We start from the raw sequence: 20,205 nt of genomic DNA, 5'->3' as shown, positions 1-20,205 counted from the left end.
ATGATTTTTTAATATTCAAATGAATGGCAATATAATAATAGAGATGTTCATGAAGCAATGACTTTTTAAAAATGCTCTCAAAGACTATTTCCATGGCAGATCTACATCAGTACCTGCCCTTAGAAATTATTCATATAAAATAGCTATGTGAAATTACACTAAAATCTGTTCATAATAGTGCTGTGAGGTTTTTTTTAGCTTTTTGATATTCCATTTGGAATAAAAGCATTAGATCAGATTTACTAATAATGCACATTTATTGAGATAATGTAATGTTCACTCTAAGGAGTTAATGGAGAATTAAATGAACCACTCTCAGCTAATAGTTATCTATAGAAAACATATATTATATTTATGACTGAAGTATTCTTATTAGCTAGTTAATAATGATTTTTTTTAACCATGGAAATTTAACTAGGAAAGAAAGCATAGAGGAAAATGGTACTGAAACAATTAGGCGGATTTAGTATTCCTGAAGCCACAATTGCCAGTTAAGTAAATTATGAATCGCGACTATCAATGATGTCTGCAGCCTGCTTCTCCTGATACATTTTAAAAACAAGAATGCACACTCAAGCCATGCCTCTATCTAAAAAGATGCCCAAAGGCTATCTGAGAGCAGCATCAACTTGCTTCGAAAGACAACTTTTGAAAAGCACACAGATCTGGCACATACAGACCTCTGGAACATGGACAGGGAAAGAGAAGGGAAAGAAATAATTTGTTCTCTTGTTGGAAGCATTTGAAGAATGATTTGCTGCCTCCTCACAAACATAATTTTAAGTGGCTGTAGGACCAGCTTTCTTGCTGAGGTAGTCTATGATTGTGAGGACCATACTTCATATAACGCCAGAGATCTGTGATCAGTTTCCCCAGCACTGGATGCAAGGGGCACATCTGGATCGGGGCCATGGTGTGGTGAGGGGTGGGGAGAGAAGAGGTGGGGTTTAATTCTTCAGGCCATACTGATCCTCTCATGCAAATCCCCCCACTGGCAAATCCCAGTGCTGGCGCTGCCAGAGTGACCCCACCCCTTCCGGAGCAAAGTGGGGCCACACTGAGCTGCCTGCCTGTCCACGCAGGGGGCAGTCTGGCCGGCCGGCACTACCCTTTGTGGGACTTCACGCTGTCCACCAGGCCAGGATGTGCTGGGGGCATCTGGTTTGTACCTGCACAAAAATTGTGTGCCTGGGGCCACACACACCCCTTGACACCTACACCCCTGGCTGTGGGGAACAAGCCCCTCTTGAGATGGCTATGCTGTCCTTCTATCTAAACGCAGATGTAAATATGAGAATAAATCGTATTTCTTAAAGCTATGACAGCCTCCACCACCTCCACACTCCATTCTCAAAGGAATACAGGCCTTGGGTGAGAGCCTGGAACCTCCTGGGATCTTGCTACCACTTGTTCTCTTCACATCTGGACACCTCTTCAGATATTGTGACAAACTTTTGCATGATTGCTCCTGAGATCAATGAACATGTTTTCTTCTATGATGGGCTACAATTGGATGCTATTATAACTTTGCCTCCACGGATTACTGTTCTGGGGCAATGACAAAGGAGGAGAGAGCAATGTGTCCTATGGTCTGGTCCCATGTGGCCATAGGATTGCATTTTAACCTATTTATTGCATAGTAGGGCATTAAAAGTCTGTCCTCTAAGTGACAAAGTAATTTCTGACTTCACTGGTATGTTTATATATGTATTAACACGAAGGAACAAGGGAAGAGTCCTACGTAAAAAGACTTTTCCTATAAATCTGTTTTACGTACAAACTTGGGCTTTACAAGTAAGCACATATGTATACTAGCAAACACTATCAATAAAGCATACAATACTGGTACATGGGAAATGTGCTGCACTAGTGTGCATTAGTCACCAGCAGTGTGGATGCAGGTTCTTGTTTATGCGCCATAGTGTGTCATTGTTTTGTGGTGCCACCTGAATACCACTTTAAACATAGTGTCTTGGAGTCTAGCCAACTAGGTTCTAATAGGCTGTTTCAGCCCCTTCAACTCTAACAGAATCTTCCAACTGCATTCCCAAACTTGCCTCCCATACTTTCTTCATACCCTTCAAGTTGCTAAGAATTTTTTAAAATAGCAGGTTGCAGATAACCAAAGCAGTTCCTGTCCTGTTGCTGTCTGGTCATACAGATGATGTTAGAGAGTAGAGATCTAATGGGATCAGCTTTCTGGACTGTCTAGATTTTTTATAAAGATTTAATTAATACAATAGATAAAAACCTAATCTAAATTAAAGCAAAAACAGAGAAAAAAAGAAAGAGAAGAACAGTCTATAGTGGTACCTCGGGTTAAGTACTTAATTTGTTCTGGAGGTCCGTTCTTAACCTGAAACTGTTCTGAACCTGAAGCACCACTTTAGCTAATGGGGCCTCCTGCTGCTGCCGCCGTGCTGCCGGAGCACAATTTCTGTTCTCATCCTGAAGCAAAGTTCTTAACCCGAGGTACCCGAGGTACTATTTCTGGGTTAGCAGAGTCTGTAACCTGAAGCGTATGTAACCCGAGGTACCACTGTAATTTCAAAGGGAGCTCTTAAGGCTTGACACCCACAGAAAGTGGTGGATCCTTCCAGCTATTACCTGGGAGCTCTCCTTTCTTCTAGATCTGAAGAAGTTATGACTGGCCAGTAACTCATCTAACTTTTCCAGAAGCTTGCCCCTTAGCATCTGCAAAGTATGTACAGTCTATGACTAGTCCCTCACTATAACTGCATTTTTTTTTAATAAAAAAGGTTATAAGGCTGAATAAAAATAACAAGTGTCAGAATGGAAGGCAAAAGAAAAGGGGACAAAAGAAGAAAATTTCAAAAAGCCTCTTCTTGAACTGAGCATCAGGGATTCCAGACTATACTGAAAATGCTAAATTCCTGGGCAAGTATGCTTTTGTGTGTGCGTGCGCGCGCACACACACACACACACACACACACTACCTTCCAGATGAGCAGAAGAAAATGGAAGCTTCGCAATAGAAGGAGGAATATATTTTATTGATGTCTCCCCTTCATGCGCTCACTCGCTCAGATATATCCAGCAAAGACAAAGAGGGCTGCACTAAATTATCAAAAACAAAACTGAATAATTTGTGAAACAGTACTGAATAAGAAATGTCCAAAAGTGCCCAACAGGTTGCAAGCCCCACACACTGTTCACAGAATATTCAGTTGTTAAAAGAATAAAAATTTTCATTCTTTCTGAATGCTTTCTTTGGCCAGCATAAAAATCCTTGTATAACATGAATGTGACTCCTTCTGAGTAAAGTATCTGAGGAATTTGAAGAAAAGCTAAAGTAGTTTTGATGAGATCTGGAAGTGTTTGTGCAAGGCCTTCCTCTTCCTGTTCCTCTTCCATTCCATTGGTGTAACGGTTCTAGGGGTTGCTCGTGCGTAAGCCGGTGCTTATCTCCCCGGCTGGGTGCAAACACCTGGCTGGGTTGCCTAAGTGAACCTTTTCTGTCCGGACAGCCACTCACCCGTGGCTGACTCAATCGCTGGCAGAATCCGTCAGTGGGCGTTTCTTAAACTTCTTCCAGCAAAGAAGCTCTTTGACGCCTAGTCTCCTCCTACTCTCTCTGCGCGAAAGCCTTCTGCGCAAGGAGGGCGTGGGCAGCGGAGGACCCCTACTCTCCCCGCTGGTCCCAGGCAAGGAGTCATGGGACCGCCTCGCCGCTTCCCCCATCTGCCCCCCTTCTCCACTGGTGCTACGCTGATTCTCTTCCCCAGAAGATGGGCTGCTTCTCCCGATCCCTGGATGCTCTCTGGAATCCCTCTGGCTTTTGCTCTCTCCCTCCGGCACTGATGGCAGTTCCCTAACAATTGGTGAATGGCTTCCCATAATATTTTTCTATGCAATTTCACAGTGAAAACATCAATAATAAAAACAATCCCATTTATTTTGTTGTTGTCGTCATTTAGTCGTGTCCGACTCTTTGTGACCCCATGGACCAGAGCACGCCAGGCACTCCTGTCTTCCACTGCCTCCCGCAGTTTGGTCAGACTCATGTTTGTAGCTTCTGTCCCACCCACTGTCCCACCATCTCGTCCTCTGTCGTCCCCTTCTCCTTGTGCCCTCCATCTTTCCCAACATCAGGGTCTTTTCCAGGGAGACTTCTCTTCTCATGAGGTGGCCAAAATATTGGCGCCTCAGCTTCAGGATCTGTCCTTCCAGTGAGCACTCAGGGCTGATTTCCTTCAGAATGGAGAGGTTTGATCTTCTTGCAGTCCATGGGACTCTCAAGAGTCTCCTCCAGCACCATAATTCAAAAGCTTCAATTCTTTGGCGATCAGCCTTCTTTATGGTCCAGCTCTCACTTCCATACATCACTACTGGAAAAACCATAGCTTTAACTATACAGACCTTTGTTGGCAAGGTGATGTCTCTGCTTCTTAAGATGCTGTCTAGGTTTTCCATCGCCTTTCTCCCAAGGAGCAGGCGTCTTTTAATTTCGTGACTGCTGTCACCATCTGCAGTGATCATGGAGCCCAAGAAAGTAAAATCTCTCACTGCCTCCATTTCTTCTTCTATTTGCCAGGAGGTGATGGGACCAGTGGCCATGATCTTAGGTGGTTTTTTATGTTGAGCTTCAGACCATATTTTGCACTCTCCTCTTTCACCCTCATTTAAGAGGTTCTTTAATTCCTCCTCACTTTCTGCCATCAAAGTTGTGTCATCTACATATCTGAGGTTGTTGATATTTCTTCCGGCGATCTTAATTCCGGCTTGGGATTCCTCCAGTCCAGCCTTTCACATGATGAATTCTGCTTATAAGTTAAATAAGCAGGGAGACAATATACAGCCTTGTTGTACTCCTTTCCCAATTTTGAACCAATCAGTTGTTCCATATCCAGTTCTAACTGGAGCTTCTTGTCCCACATAGAGATTTCTCAGGAAACAAACAGTAGACGCCACCAAACTCAAAGCCCAATGTCTGCACATACCCTGCTCAGTCTTCCACAAGTACATCATAACTGTTCCTTAAGTGTGCCAGTAGTTCTTTAGAACAACGAGCGAGAAAAGAGAGGGTGTATTTGTCAAATCTCATTTCTTTTCCCAATAATATGATTGAAATGAGTGTCATTATTAACATAAAATGGGAATTGAGCTCTTGAGCTGAGAGGGGCAATCAGTAACAAAGAGCAGTAATAAGATAACAATCATGTTATCATCAGGTGATGACTCCCTGATTGTGATGGATTAAACAATTGCAACGTTTTATTACTTCTCTCCACTTCCCTCCTGCAGAAATATCACAGCGGCAGTCATGACAATTTCCACCCCCAATATAAATTTGACTTCCAGTGATGGTAGATCATTTATTCAGTGTTGTTAAACTGGCATCTTAATGCAGGTGCTCTGTCGCCATTAACATGCTTAATGACCACAAAAGGAATATAGAGAAGGATCAATTAAAAAGAGGGAGTTAGCCCACCCACAGCTTGAAAACATATGTGGGCCACCACTAATGAAATGGAGTTCTCCAGGGTCCTTGTTCTGAAGCTCAAATATGCGAGACAGTTAATCAATTGAGATAGATGTCAACTAGAGCTTGCACTCTGCTGCATCACTCTTCCTCAAAGGGGAAAAAGGAGAGGGGGGGAGCACAGTTAGGTGGGGCAAGAGTGAAAAGGGTCCATCAGCTGCAGTAACTAAGGTCATTTATTTATTATTAGTTACAGTTTTGTGTCAGCTACATGGATTCCTCAAGAAGTATGGCTAAAATGGCAAGAGGAAAGAGAAGAGATTTTTATCTTCGTTCCCTGGGGTTATGCAAGTGCATTTTGAATTATCCGCGGGCTAAACATCTTTGCTGGCAAAGACACAGCAAGCAGCTTGTGTTGTTTGCAAAACATCCATTATCCCTTCCCGCCAACCAACCCAGGCAGCTTTCCGAAAGCCAGCGCTACCCCAGCGGGATTTTCTTTTGATCATTTTGGAGCCTGTTGGTGTGTTAAAGGAACAACAAGATCTTCAGGTACAGTAGGGAGAATCTGGACCATGTACAAGCTGACTCGGACGAACAAGCAAACTCCATCTTGCTGCATCATCCTTAGCCTCATGCCTTTCCCCTAAGATCCCAGGGCAGGTTACCACAGTTTGAAATATATTATAAACATTTTTTTTATAAAAAATGTAACAATTACAAAACAAATGCCTGAGCCTCTTGTGCTTTAGTGTTAGGGCATTTCCTAAACTTCTGCTCCCTTTTCTCAATTTCTGCCTTCAGGCTTGACCCTTGTCTGGCTTTGACTGCTTCTGGCCCTCTGAAATTCCACGGTTTACTTTGATTTTGCTGGGTCTGACGATGCATCATCTTGTGCCCCGTCTGATCCTTCTTTCCCCCCTCTCTGCCAGCTTCTGGTGCCCTGTCTCAGCCACTTGCTCAGCTCCTGGAGTCCAGTAGGCTGGAGCTTGACCCCTGCAGTGGCCTTGACACTTCGGAGTTGCCACAGAAATGTCAGCCTTGAGCCATAGCCTACTCACTGTGCATCCCTGTCCCGTTAAAAAAAGAGATTGGAACAGAAGAGGGAGGTATTTTTTATTTTAGTTTTTTCATTCAAATTATTTTTAGGCTACATTTTAGGCAAATGTCTTTCCGAAGCAGCTGGCAGTTAAAAAGATAATACATAAAAATAACAACAATACAGAAAAATTAAATCCTAACATAAAAATTCAGCAACACTCTGCATAGATTTTCTTTTCATCAAGCTAGAATATAATTCAGTAGCCAAACCATCATCCAACTGAAAGAAGTAGGCCTGGAAGTTAAGATCTTCTTCTGAGACCAGGGATGAGGTAAGTGCTAACTGTGGAGGGGGCCTTCTAAGCTGTAGCACCCCAATTGTGGAATTTAAGTCTTTTAAAATGTTTTTAATTGCTGGTTTTAAACTGCTTTTATTGATAATTTTAATATTTCTTACAACCTGCTGTGAGCTTTTGTTACAATCAAGCGGTAGACACATTTTTGATAAATAAAATAAAAGTGAATTCCCCCCCCCCCCAGCTGTATGCCTGGCAACTGCTCTGTTCTCTTTTAGGTAGCAAGCAGAAACTTGTCTATTCTTCCAGGTTTTTAGACTACTTTTCATATACTTTTTTAAACACTAGTAGTTTCACTAAGTGGCATATTTGGATGTTGTTTGTGTTTTTTTAAAATTTGCATTTGTTTTTGCCTTATTGTACATGCTGTATTTAGATTGCACAGTAAGCTGCTATGGGATATATATATAATGTGAAAGGTGGCATATAAATGTACAAATAAATAAATTTATTAATGTATTTAAATGTATTTAAACCGCATTATAAATTGTATTATGGGACTTAAACTGCCAAAATGCTTGTTCTCAGTGATTCGGATCCACCTTCTGCCCCTGCCCCTGCTGTTAATGAATAATTGTGCCAATTGTGCAAGCCAGCAAAACAACAATGATCCAGATCCAGTTTTATTCCGGTCTGTGATTTTGAACACGATGCACAATATTTATAAACCATCTTTCAACACAGATTCACAAGGTGGTATACACAATCACAGAACCACAGAGTTGGAAGGGTTATATAGTCCAACCTCTGCAATGCCAGAATCTCACCTAAAACATCCATGACAGATGGCCATCCAACCTCTGCTTAGAAACCTCCAAGGAAGGAGAGTCCACAACCTCTCTCAAGAGACCATTCCACTGTTGAGCAGCTCTTACTATCAGAAAGTTCTTCCTGATGTTTAGTCAGAATCTCATTTCTTGTATAAATACTCAGTCCAAAGAAAACTATGGGTGGCATCCAAGTGTTACTCAGAGCAGACTCATTGAAATGAATGGACCTAACTTCGTTATGCCCATTAATTTTAGTGGGGGTGGAGCAGGATCTGGCTGGTCCTCCTGGTCAATCACAAAGGAGCTGGTGCCCTGGCATTTATGTCAGTGGTGTACTCTCAATAGTCTTCCTTCTTCTTGCAGTGCTCTCTCTCACAAACACCCCACTTTGGTGAGGTGGGCTAAGGTAATTGCCCACAGGGTGCTGGGAATGAATTTTGTTTGCATGTGCTTGAATGGCCATCTGGACTCCATTTTTCACCTCTTTTGTGTTCCCTGGAATTGTAATTGGCTGTTTGGTGTGTAGTTTGCTTATTTAACTTGCTGCTGTGGTTAGTTGATCGTCATTTAATGTGGGTAAGTGAGTGGATTTAAGGAATGTCAAGGTAAAGCACCCTGAGGCAGCCTTGTGTGAAGAGCATTTTCCAACCACCTTTCATACTTCTAGTGGGTGCCCAAAAAGCCCAGTGGAGATGGGGTGCACAGGTTAGGTACCTATACCCATGGTACCCCTGGCAAGGGATGGATAATTTTGCTTCCCATCATTCACTGTGGATGGAGACTTACCTGGCTGATCATGCTTAGGGGCCAGGAGAGTTGTGTCTCTACCAGCTTCTACTTTCAAGATGTGGTTGATTGGCCGCCAATCTTAATGCTATGTAATAAGTATTGCATAGCACACACAGAATGTCAATGCAGCATCAAAAATTTGAAAGACACCTTGCTGTCTTGTTGCCTCATTTAGGTCTTGGTTTGGAGGACATTTACAAAACAAAAACAAAAAAACAAAGGCAATTAAGCCTATTCCAGATAATACTGTAAACAGTTCTGGGCGTCACAATTTAAGAGGGATGTTGACAAGCTGGACCATGTGCAGAGAAGGGCAACCAAGATGATCAAGGTTATGGAAACTAAGCCTTATGAGGAGCGCTTGAAGGAGCTGGGTATGTTTAGCCTGGTAAAGAGGAGACTGAGAGGAGATATGATAGCCATCTTCAAATTTCTGAAGGGCTGTCACATGGAAGAGAAAACAAGCTTGTTTTCTCCTGCCCTGGAGCGTAGGAGCTGAACCAATGGTTTCAAGTTTTAAGGAAGGAGATTCCAACTAAGCATCAGGAAGAACTTTCTGATCCTAAGAGCTGCTCAACAGTGGAATGGTCTCCTTCAGGAGGTTGTGGACTCTCCTTCTTTGGAGGCTTTTAAGCAGAGGTTATGTATGATCTAATTGAAATTCCTGGATTACAGGGGGTTAGACTAGATGACTCTCAAGGTCCCTTCCAAGTCTACTATTCTATTATTATATGCACAACATTCTTTCAGATTCATTCTGCCCCAAACCCCCCCACCAATTCTGCTTATACACAAAAGCAGAGAATGTGGTATCAATGTAGATACGGAGGTGACATATGAAAATAGGGACAGGTTTTTACAAATCCCTACCTGGACTGAGGATTAATAATTTGTTTACTTTGAAAGTTTTTCATTTGACTTTTCTATGGAAAGTCATCCTCTTGCATTCCAATCACGTTCCCTCCTTCACACTCTTTCTTTGTATTGGCTTAACCTAATTAGCGTTCACAGTTAATGCAATAGCCATTGGTGGTGATGGGCTGTGAGCCCCCTGGAAAAAGCTCCTGCCGTCTAATCTCATCAATGTCCGCTATCAATCCAGCTGTGTATGGCAATCATTGCCGAAAGGTCATAGAAGTCCTTCACTGCAGTTTGCCCGTTTTGCAAGTAGCTTCTTTTCTAATCGCCTTCCCCAACCAACATCTTCTGGAATCTAAACCTGCGTGCAGAGCATGAGAGGCCGAGATAGGAACCAGAGGCAGTTTATTTTTAAAACAGTATTATGGCATGACGATGGGAGTAAATCATCTGATAAGAGTTACAAACACTCTGCCAGCACGATTTCTTTCCTGCTTTTCTAACCTGCAGTTGAAAAAGGAGTCTGGCATATACAAACAGTCATTGTAGAAGCAGAAATAGCCTCTCTCTCTCCAGGACATTTGAAGGTCACAGATGAGATAATGAAGAAAAGATGCCTACCAGGTGCCAACTGGAGAGCAATGATTAAGAAAGGACAAAGTCTCCAAATGATAGTCGCAAGATGGAAAAGATCTCTCCCTCAAGCGTTGGGAATGTAAAAAAACCCACAAACCAACCCTATTAAAATACTTTAAATAAGCAGAAATGACTTCGTGATGAGCCACTGTCTCACATCAGACCCCAAAAGAAGTTTTGAACTCTCATTTCTGCCTGAGTAAGCCACCTTCTCCAATAAGTGATTAAAGTAGCTACTTAGGCACCAGTGAAAGGCAATTAAGGGCTAATGATTGCTGCATTTTTTTAAGATATACGTTTTAATGCTTTTATTCATTATTTATATTGAAGTGCCATGGCTTGTATAAGTTAATTCAAATGTTTTTAAACACCACACTGAGGAGCAAAGTCCAACAGGTAAGTGAAAATGTCTCCCAGATGGCGATTCCACGTTCCACCAAGAGTGCTGTTTATTTGTGTGCTCATAAAATGAACAGACTCATGATGGGTGGAGTAAGCAAAGGTGAGGCTTTTGCACTGGACACCTAGGAGAACACAATGTATCTGTGCAGCGGCGTAGCGTGGGTTGTCAGCACCCGGGGCAAGGCAAGTAATTTGCGCCCCCTAACCCAGGGCAAGGCAAGTAATTTGCGCCCCCTAACCCCTAACCTGCCGCCGCTGCCAGCTTCTTCTTGCTGCTGCCTGGGCTGGTCTGGTGTGGTTCTCTCCCGCGCTCAGCGCTGCGCTGGGCGGCCGCTGCACTGTCCCTCCCCCAGATAGTCCCTCGCTCTCTCTCCGCACCGCACACCTGGCACCCACCCCCTCCACAGTGGGCGGCGACCCAGCGGCTCGGATCGGATTCGCACAGCCAGCACTGCAGTGAGAGAGAGTGAGTGAGCCAGGTAGGGGCAGAGAGCTGCGAGTGTGAGCGCGCCCCCCCCAGATGTTGCGCCCGGTGCGGCCGGCCCCCCCTGCACCCCCCACGCTACGCCACTGTATCTGTGTGATCGGAAAACAATCAAGCATTTTGTCACCTCTGCGATTCCAGCCAATGAGGCCTGGCCCCCAAACTGTGAAAGGTCGAGAGGACCACTTTTTGCCCACTCTTCACTGTTATTGCAACAGTATCCTCAAGTTCAGCACTTTTTTGGGCAGGGGTGGTGGGGGTGGTGGAGTAAAGGTGTGCCTTCCCTCCCCATCAGGAACAAGGGGGAAATCAAATTAGCTTTGCCCAGTGATTGAAGTAGAAATCAAAGGTTGTCACAGGGTGGTGGGTGCTGCGAATCATGCCAGGAGGATGCAGAACCCAGAGGACACCAAAGGGCAGCCCCCACCATTTCCTCCCTAGTGTTGTCAGGAGACCAGCAGTCCCTCCTATTCACCAAGAGGCTGCTGTAGAGGTGGCATGGGGGGGGCTGCCTGGGAGGCAGCAGATCTGGCATCCACGGAGCATGCCACAATCATTGCTGCCACTGCGGCAGTGGCGGCGGCAGGCGGCAATGTATTCCTTCAAACTCAAATCTGCTATGATATACATTACTCTTGGGAATACATCAAAATTAGAATCTGGTAACTGGTAAACTGCCAATCTGGTAACTGATAAATTGCAACAAGGCAGGTTGGGTGCCTTATCTCTACTAAGTATAGGAGCAGATTAGTTTTGACTTTGCAATTAGGCATAGTAGGAGATTTCCCCCCAAATATAAATACAGTGAAAGTATACAAAAATAAATATTATTTTCCATCTTACTGTAAGTTTCGTTTCATTTCTGAAAATAAAATTTTATTCTATGGTTTATTAGGGTCTCTAAAGGTCTTAATCTGGCCCATCTTAATTGATTTCAATAGGAGTGAGCGAGTTAACTCCCCACTGATTCCAGTGGGCCTTAAATGTGCTTAACTTTGATTGGCTTGTTGCCTCTCTATATTCTGAGCACTGTGTATTAGAATACTGCTGCACGGTACTGTAAATTACAATTATTCAACCTGTCATATAAATTCTGTTCAAACCGTCATATTACTTCTGTATATGCATGTGCACAGCTATAATCAACCAAAATTAAAATGTGACAAAGCTGTAAAATGTCTAAAGTCATTTTTGGAACTCATGCCTCATTTCACAGGAATACTTGATGGATTGTACAACAAAACAAGAGAAATTTCCATATAATACATGACAATAGACGTGGATTCTACCTGAAGGATTCTAATATTCTCCAGCAGAGATAATAATATTTTTGGCAGCCCCTGTTACAACTGTCTACTGAAGTCTGGCTCCACAGTCTCACCCACATGAATGACCCTTTGCAGGACCAAATTAGGGGGTTGTGTGGGCCATGGTCTGCAACAGGGCTGCAGAACTTGTAACCCACCAAGCCAAATCCAGAATGCAAACCTTATTTGCAGCCTGAAAGGTACTTGAAAACACCTTGATTGTGGCTGTCCTGGGCAGGCAGCAAAAAAGGAAGTTTCTTTAGCCTCTAATTGGCTTGAGGAACTGGATGTTTGTGAATTGTGATATGAACTGACATGATCTGTAAGGCTGACCATACCATTAGGCCAGCCTCAGGTGGCAGGTGTTGCGTGGCAAGGTGCCAAACTCTCTGGGATGTTGAAATAAAGACACATGAAACAGTATTTTGGGTTAATGGGTGAAAAAGGCCACAACTTTATTGGTTACAGAATGTGAATAGTATTGGCTTAGGCATTGGAAACCACATGACTATATCTGATTCTTGCCCATCCACAGGAAGTCCTGGAAGGGTTAATCACCAGTAGGGGGAGCCCAGCTGATGCACATCAACTAGGAACTCCCCCAGAGTCACCGCTAGGGGTTGTGCCATGGCCCTAGCCCCCTCTCTGGGGCTTCAGACAGAGACCACGCCCCTTGGATTCCTTAAACGGAATACCATTGAATTATTCTATGAAGACTTACAAGACCTTATAAAAGTGACACCAAAGAAGGATGTTCTTCTCATTATAGGGGATTGGAATGCTAAAGTAGGGAATCAAGAGATAAAAGGAACAACTGGCAAGTTTGGCCTTAGAGATCAAAACGAAGCAGGGCAAAGGCTAATAGAGTTCTGTCAAGAGAACAAGCTGGTCATCACAAACACGCTTTTCCAACAACACAAGAGACGACTCTACACATGGACATCACCAGATGGGCAACATCGAAATCAGATTGATTATATTCTCTGCAGCCAAAGATGGAGAAGCTCTATACAGTCAGCAAAAACAAGACCTGGAGCTGACTGTGGCTCAGATCATCAGCTTCTTATAGCAAAATTCAAGCTTAAACTGAAGAAAGTAGGAAAACCCACTGGGCCGGTAAGATACAATCTAAACCAAATCCCTTATGAATACACAGTGGAAGTGAGGAACAGGTTTAAGGATTTAAATTTGCTGGACAGAGTGCCTGAAGAACTATGGGTGGAGGCTCGCAACATTATACAGGAGGCAGCAACTAAAACCATCCCAATGAAAAAGAAATGCAAGAAAGCAAAGTGGCTGTCCAACGAGGCCTTACAAATAGCAGGGGAGAGAAGGCAAGCAAAATGCGAGGGAGATAGTGAAAGATACAGGAAATTGAATGCAGATTTCCAAAGAATAGCAAGGAGAGACAAGAAGGCCTTCTTAAATGAGCAATGCAAAGAAATAGAGGAAAACAACAGAATGGGAAGAACCAGAGATCTGTTCAAGAAAATCGGAAATATGAAAGGAACATTTCGTACAAAGATCACCATAATAAAGGACAAAAGTGGTAAGGACCTAACAGAAGCAGAAGACATCAAGAAGAGGTGGCAAGAATACACAGAGGAATTATACCAGAAAGATATGGATGTCTCGTACACCCCAGGTAGTGTGGTTGCTGACCTTGAGCCAGACATCCTGGAGAATGAAGTCAAATGGGCCTTAGAAAGCACTGCAAATAACAAGGCCAGTGGAAGTGATGGTATTCCAGCTGAACTATTTAAAATTTTAAAAGATGATGCTGTTAAGGTGCTACACTCAATATGCCAGCAAGTTTGGAAAACTCAGCAGTGGCCAGAGGATTGGAGAAGATCAGTCTACATCCCAATCCCAAAGAAGGGCAGTGCCAAAGAATGCTCCAACTACCGCACAATTGCACTCATTTCACACGCTATCAAGGTTATGCTTAAAATTCTACAAGGAAGGCTCAAGCGGTATGTGGACCGAGAACTCCCAGAAGTGCAAGCTGGATTTCGAAGGGGCAGAGGAACCAGAGACCAAATTGCAAACATGCGCTGGATTATGGAGAAAGCTAGAGAGTTCCAGAAAGACATCCACTTCTGCTTCATTGACTATGCAAAAGCCTTTGACTGTGTCGACCACAGCAAACTATGACAAGTTCTTAAAGAAATGGGAGTGCCTGATCACCTCATCTGTCTCCTGAGAAATCTCTATGTGGGACAAGAAGCTACAGTTAGAACTGGATATGGAACAACTGATTGGTTCAAAATTGGGAATGGAGTACGACAAGGCTGTATTTTGTCTCCCTGCTTATTTAACTTATATGCAGAATTCATCATGCGAAAGGCTGGGCTGGATGAATCCGAAGCCGGAATTAAGATTGCCGGAAGAAATATCAACAACCTCAGATATGCAGATGACACAACCTTGATGGCAGAAAGTGAGGAGGAATTAAAAAACCTTTTATTGAGGGTGAAAGAGGAGAGCGCAAAATATGGTCTGAAGCTCAACATCAAAAAAATGAAGATTATGGCCACTGGTCCCATCACCTCCTGGCAAATAGAAGGGGAAGAAATGGAGGCAGTAAGAGATTTTACTTTCTTGGGCTCCATGATGGTGACAGCAGTCACGAAATTAAAAGACGCCTGCTTCTTGGGAGAAAAGCAATGACAAACCTAGACAGCATCTTAAAAAGTAGAGACATCACCTTGCCAACGAAGGTCCGTATAGTAAAAGCTATGGTTTTCCCAGTAGTGATGTATGGAAGTGAGAGCTGGACCATAAAGAAGGCTGATCGCCAAAGAATTGATGCTTTTGAATTATGGTGCTGGAGGAAACTCTTGAGAGTCCCACGGATTGCAAGAAGATAAAATGTATCCATTCTTAAGGAAATCAGTCCTGAGTGCTCACTGAAAGGACAGATCGTGAAGCTGAGGCTCCAATACTTTGGCCACCTCATGAGAAGAGAAGACTTCCTGGAAAAGACCCTGATGTTGGGAAAGATGGAGGGCACAAGGAGAAGGGGACGACAGAGGATGAGATGGTTGGATGGTGTTCTTGAAGCTACCAGCATGAGTTTGATCAAACTGCGGGAGGCAGTGGAGGACAGAAGTGCCTGGTGTGCTCTGGTCCATGGGGTCACGAAGAGTCGGACACGACTAAACGACTAAACAACAACAACAACAACAACAACAAAGGTGATGGCCACTACCACCCCTCCCCTTCAACCGAATTCTCCAATGCTTTGGAGGACAGGATCGTGCATGCCGTGTTACCTGCCTTGTGCACCTGAAACTAGCGGAGGGTAGTCTTACATTGGATTTTCTTCTTGGAATGTCTTCATGTGCTTTGTCTTGGGCAACAATATTTATTGTGTCAGCCCCGGATCTCCCAAACTAAAGTGTTATGGTGAAATCCTAACCCAAAAAGGCTCAGCAGAGTGATGGGACCACTGCTGTACCAGAGACATGCTGACCATTCCGGCAGAGGCAGAAGGATATGTTTGTGGGGGAGGCAAGTCATTGTGCCACCTAGAAACTGAGGCCAATTCCATAATGTGACGGCAGTGAGATTGGTTCAAGATCAAAGTGATCTGAAGCTGTTGTGATCTCTCCCCACCTTGGAAACCCTTTCTACTGGCTGCTGCTGGCAAAGGACCCACAGGCAGAAGAGAGAGAGCCCTGTGCCAGAAGAATATATGACAGGCCAAATAACTGTAATTTACAGTACTGTGCAGTGGTATTCTAATACACAGTGTTCAGCATATACAGAGGCAACAAGCCAATCAAAGTTACAGCCATATACAAACAATGATGTTCAAATGCAGAACGTGGAACTAAGACGTCACCCAGAATTTCATATGGATGGTAGTACTTTTTCGAGCCATCATCATCACTAGCAATTTCAGAGGTCATACATATATACAACACCCACATAGAACTGCCACTTTGTCCACAAGCACTGCCTCCAATGTAGCCCAGTTGTGAGTCCAATTCTGCCTCCATAGGCTCTGGAGGCAATTGCATAGGGTCACAGTCATGGACAAACAGTGAAGTTCAAATGTAGAAATACACAGACTCAGAGCAATACACAGACTCAGCACATACTGGAAGAATATCATGCTCTGAAGTAATTGTTGGGAGCATATTTTTAGTGCTTAACACAAAGCACCACAATCCTTAATGCCTTTCCCTATGACAGTAAAATTGCTATAAAAACAAATGTTATAAATAGGTGCGATCCTGTGCTAAAGAGACTGCTTTAAATTGGGTTGTATTCAATAGAAAGAGCTGGATGTTGAAAACATATTCAGTGAAGCTTTTATTCTCTGAAAACTTTCACTACCATTAAATAAATATAATGTTGATAAATTTTGAAACAATGAGGGGAATCTTCCAGAGGTTCGATGAATTGTTCTCATTCCAGATGTACCTTCTGCATGTATCAGTAGATTCCCAATGTCATTCTGTCAAATGCGGAAAGGTTGTGCTGGAATTAAATACTCTTGTTGAAACAGAACACAGCAGAGGAAGTTGATTTAACCTGACAGTTCCCAAGAAATAATCATTCTGACTTGTCAAAGATGGTGCATGCCATGACCCCTTTGTTTTTCAAAGTGAAAGCAACTACAAAAAGGAGGAGTAAGATATCGTAAGACATCCCTAAAATAATAAAATCAAGGAATTCAAAATGTTCTCCGATATTAAAATAAATAATGCTATGGAAAGCAAATGGAAAGATCCATCTGTACCATATTGCATTTGATGTGAATTGGCTGAACAGGCATGACAGCATGGAAAAAGTTCACAGTTATTTCAACACCTCAGAAAGCAATGGTCACAGCAACATGTTCACAGTTCATTTTTATGAGGGAATGAAAAGTAAGTTTGGCTTGGACTGAAGCCTCTCACAGGTCCTAAGGTCAGAAGCAGCTGTGTATGACAGGCTGGGAACTGGAAAGATTGGTGGTCTTGAAACCTGGAAGTAGTGTAGAATACAATTCTAAATTCAGGCTTAATTGCTACAGTCAAATGATAGCCACTTATCTGTGGGTTTTAGACAACTTGCTCTGGTAATATAGGATGAAGACGGCATGGGGTAGGACAAAATAGCACAGTTTCTTCCTGTATGAGCATTGCCTTCAGTAGGGGTGGACATGGAAAGGAACCACAAAGTTGCCTCCAAACCCATGGCTTCTTCATCTATAAATTACTGAACCAGTGCAGAAGGAACTCACTTGTAAGCTGCAACCATGTGTGAATTTAGTGCAACTCACCTCTTTAATTCAGTTCTTGCAGGTAAAATGCTCTTTGCAGAATTTACAACCCAAGGGAGATAGCAAGGGCCAAATAATTGAGATGGCTGAAATTCACAAGTCAAATTCACAAGTCCAGCCAGATGGATAAATACACTGTCGATGGAGCATGGTTGTCTGAAGACTTTTTGCTGCCTGCAACAATCATGGTGCATAGTATTCTAGCACCAGCATGATTCACACTATTTATACTACCTGTCTACACTTTCTGTCTCCACTTCCTATAGAGCCAAAGTCACCTTTTTTTTTGCACACAGCAGTCATCAGACAAGATGTTCTACAAACTGTATTGTACCAAATCTTATCAAGCAGTTGGATTAAAATCCTGCTAATAACTTTAAGTAATTAATCCTGGGCAATCCGTCTAAATACTTAATGGCAGTAAATAATGATTATGACATTGGTTATAATGTAATAATTGGTAATAATGATGACCATTGTTTATGTAGTGTGGGTATGGAGCGTTATGAGAAGGGCAGCCTAGTATGTACAATATTTGTAATATGAAAGTGAATAAGGAGGAGCAGATTAGTGAAAAATGTCAAATGTTGAGTGTGGGGACTAAACTGGTGCCAGGAATGTTTCAGGTTTGTGAATTCTGAAATGGCATCCAATGTGGAGGACTAGATCTGCTGAGATTGAAGTTCAAATCCCTTTTCAGTCATGAAACTCAGTGGTGACCTTGGGCCTATTACTATCTGTCACTCTAAGCTACCATATTTTTCACTCTATAAGACGCATTTTCCCCCTCCTAAAAAGTAAGGGGAAATGTGTGTGCGTCTTATGGAGCGGATGCAGGTGGGAGGCTCTGCTCAGCGCTCCCTTTAAAGACACACACTCTGCACACTCTTTAAAGGGAGTGCGGGTCTTGGGGGAGCCAAGCCTCTCCCGGGCAGGGGATGAAGGCTCCCCTTGCCCGGGAGAGGCTGCGTGCAGCTATCCTATAAGCCAGGACAGCAAGCGGGATCGCTGCACAGCGATCCTACTTGCTGTCCTGGCTTCTGGGATTCAGAATATTTTTTTTCTTGTTTTCCTCTTCCAAAAACTAGGTGCATCTTATGGTCTGGTGCATCTTATAGAGCGAAAAATACAGTGCTTTTTTTGGTCATCGCCAGGTATAGTCTATATTGGGAGCACAAATGCTTTCAATTTTCTTTGTTGGTATACAGGCCTTAACAATCAAATACAGTATGATCATTTATCAAGACAAGCACATAAAAGAAAAACACAATGATCATGTACACAAGTTTTGCCATTTAAAGTAAGAGTATAACAATGCCTGTGAGTGGTCAGAAATAGTTAAAATACAGACAATTGTGACTTCCCTTTAATAGTAGTGCCCTGGTTTTGATGGTGACAACGAGAAAGTTTTTTTGCAATCTAGCACTGCAACTGAAACTTAGGGCTTGCATACCCTCCAACATTTCTCCAATGAGAATAGGGATGTCCCCTTCCTTAATGATAATTTTACTATTTATATCCCACACATCTTACTGGGTTGCCCAGCTACTATGGGCAGCTTCCAGTTCCTATAAAACATAAGGAAATGTGAAACTTAAAAAAAAAACAAAAAAAAAACCCAAACTTCTCTGTACTGTACAGGATTAGCTTCAGACAGCTCAGTGATCAGATAACTCCATACCCTCCAACATTTCTCCAATGAAAATAGGGATGTCCTAAGAAAAAGCAGGACATTCCAGGATCAAATCAGAAACTGGTACAGCTTCTCTAAATCAGGGACATCCCTGGAAAATAGGGACACTTGAAGGGTCTGGGCTTGTCCACACCTCTGTTAGCCCTGCTGCTTCCTCCCTGAGAAAACCCACTGAATTGGACAAAACAGCAATCAGGTTTTCTGCAGATTGCTGTTTGTACTGGTTCCATGGCAAAGATCATGTTTTCTGGGGAAAGCTGTGGGGCAAATGAAACACTACTCAGACCCATGCCTAGGAAGCATTGGACACATGGGAAACCTCTTAGATCAGAGCTTTCTAGGCATAGGAAGAGCCCTTAGAATTCATCTGAATTTCTCATCAGCTGATTGTTATGATCATTTAGGGCAATAGAGGGAAATATGTTAATTGTTCAGATATCCTGGTCCCAAGTTTTTCAGGGCTTTATAGCTCAATACTAAAACCTCTAACCGTATTGCTACTGCCTTATGGCTTCTTTTCCTGTTTCATCCCCTTGCTAATCCAACCCTAATATGAGATGGAGAAGCAGCACTTAGGTATAATTTTCAATGGAGGAGGAGGGCCTAATTGGATGGCCATACCAGACCTTAGCAGAATGGGGAACTGGCTGAAGAGCCTGCTGTTGGAGGTGTCGCACACCAAACATTTGCCGTCCTGAAAAGTGCCTCAAATCCAGTGCTTGAGGTTGCTGGCTTACCTCACCTCACAACAGAGCCCAAATTTAAGTTGGGTCATTCTTGGAAAAGCCCACAATGGGGGAAGAAGGACACGCACATGGCATTTCTTTGAAACTACAGATGAACTTGTGAGCTAGTAGATTTAGAACTTTGTCCCAGGTTCAAGCGTAAACTTTGAACATTACAATTTCACTTCTTTCCCACTATGAATTTCAGGTGAAAACCATCAAATGAACCAATTTATATGAAAACATTTTTCACATTGCCTCATGTTTCCCTGCTGAGACAGTTTTAAATTCTAAAAATACATTTTCTTACATTTTTCATAGGGATACGATGAAATTCTGCAATCAAAACAGATCTCTTGATATCTCTCTTGCTATTATAGCCAAGCTACTATATTTTTCTTTTGATTTTCTTCTCAGTGGTATCTC

The sequence above is a fragment of the Podarcis pityusensis genome, assembly GCF_964106645.2.
Source record: "Podarcis pityusensis genome assembly, chromosome: 4".
Lineage (NCBI taxonomy): Eukaryota > Metazoa > Chordata > Lepidosauria > Squamata > Lacertidae > Podarcis > Podarcis pityusensis.
This window is presented reverse-complemented; position numbering follows the sequence as displayed.